The following is a 2,130-nucleotide window of genomic DNA, read 5'->3' as shown; positions in this document are numbered from 1 at the left end:
ATGTCCAAAATAGATTTTATAATCTTCTCCTGTAGAGCCACCTCAAACTTCCAAATTTATGCTGAGGTCACCAGAATGCTCTTTGTCACTCAAATTTATAACTTTGGAATCATCCATGACTCTTCTCATTCTCTAACTCCCTTTCCATGACAAAGAAGGAGAAAATCTTGTGGATTATTCTTTTACAATACTTCACACATGTCTATACTATACTCACACTGCTACAATCATAATTTGATCCCCTATTACCTCTCGTCTGAAATAACTCAGTGCAGGGCAAATAGTAGATACTTAATAAATGCTTGTTGAATGAGATAGGATAAAATTATGTACATGAAAAATTTATAAAAACATCCATGTTTTAATATTTAACATTTTCTGTTCAAATTGTTATCTGTTATGATTGTCTACTTAAGACTCCATCCTGAAGCTATAAATTAAGATTACCAAGTTACCATCTCAAGTGTTGCCTCCTACACGAAGCCTATCATGAGAAGTTGCCCGTGACATGCTATCCAGAAAGAACGGGGCATATAATTTGTATATCTTTTGTACATTCTCATTGACATAAGTTCCTTTAGGGCAGGTAGTATTTGTTACTGCCTTTGTAACACCAGCACCTAGAGTTGTGCCTGAGAAATATAAGGGAGGTATGAATAAATGAGTTAAGTGAATATAGCCTCCTAATTTCTTTCCCTGTTTCTGACTTCTCCCTGTCTCCGATCCATCTTTGACTTAGTGACTAAAGTAATCTTCCTGAGGCACAGACCTGACTGTGTCTCTGCCCTGCTCAAAAGCTAGTAGCTCCCTCTCACCTTAAGGCTGAAATATAGACTCCTCAGCCCTGAAATCAATACCCTTTATTATCTTGTCCTGACTGATCTTTGCAGCCTAATTTCACATTACTCTTCTTCACACATTCTATGTAATAGTAATAATACTAACAGTAATAATGAACTCTTCTGTCATGTTTTAAGACTTACAAAGAAGTACTGACTTCCTACACAAAGGAACTTCCTACACACATGTTATCTTATAGGATGCTTTCATCAACCCTGTGACTTGGGTGCTATTAGAAACTGAAAACTGAGAGCAGTTAACTGACTTGCCCAGGATCACAAAGCTTGTAAGCATCTAAAGAAGGATTTGAACTCATGTTTTTTTTTTTTGTCTCTAAGTCTAGTGCTCCACCCACAATAGCCAAATTAATAATAAAATAATAATAAATGAAAGAAATGAAAGAATAAATAATAATAAAATAATAAAAGTTAGAGAAGCAGCTTTTCCTGCATTTGGTGTTCCCTCTCTCACTTTGGTGCATTCACACAAGCTATTCCCCATGCCTCCTCAACACCATGTCTCAGAATTCATATCTTCCTTCAAGCCTCAGTTCAGGTGTCCCCTCATCCATTCAGCCTTCCCTGATTCCACTCCCTATTGTTCTACTTCTCTGCCTCCCTAAATTATACCCATATTTGTATTTATTTGCATATATGTTTATTTATGTATGTTTGTATTTATTTGTATATACATTTGTTATCCCATCCTATGCCCCCAAAGGATAACATAAGCACTTAACAAGCAGAAAGTATATCATTTTTCGCCTTCATGTGCCTAGTATATAGTATATAACAATTACTTAAAATACCATTGTATTAAATATCCTACCCAATGAGTAGCTATGAACAAAAATGGCAGTGGAGCCACCATTAGGAAGCAGGAAATATTGACCTGCCTTTGCACAAAGTCCTGAGTGTGTTTCCATTTGTAATACTACTTACTTCCAGTAGCATCTTTAGAAAGTTTAGTCCAGGGATGGGGAACCTGCAGCCTCAAGGCCACATGTGGCCTCGAGGCCACAGGTTCGTCACCCCTGGTTTAGTCTGACCATCCTGCCAGATCAGAATCCATCTAATGGTACTATCACCTAGCCCACAACTTTCATCATATACCAAGAATGGTATGAAAAGATTTGTCAAAGAGGATTTCACTACAAGGCTCTCAGATTTTGTGATTGTAAAATGCTAGTTTTGCTAATAAATGTAAGTGAACTATGTCCACTACATTCCCTTGATCCACTGGCCTAGTAACACTGTCAGAAAAGGAAATGAGATTAGTTTGGCATGACTC

This window comes from Petaurus breviceps, unplaced genomic scaffold (genome assembly GCF_028583685.1).
Source record: "Petaurus breviceps papuanus isolate PSGF00001 unplaced genomic scaffold, PetGlider_PUasm1.0 81, whole genome shotgun sequence".
Taxonomy (NCBI): Eukaryota; Metazoa; Chordata; class Mammalia; order Diprotodontia; family Petauridae; genus Petaurus; species Petaurus breviceps.
Note: the sequence above shows the minus strand (reverse complement) of the source record.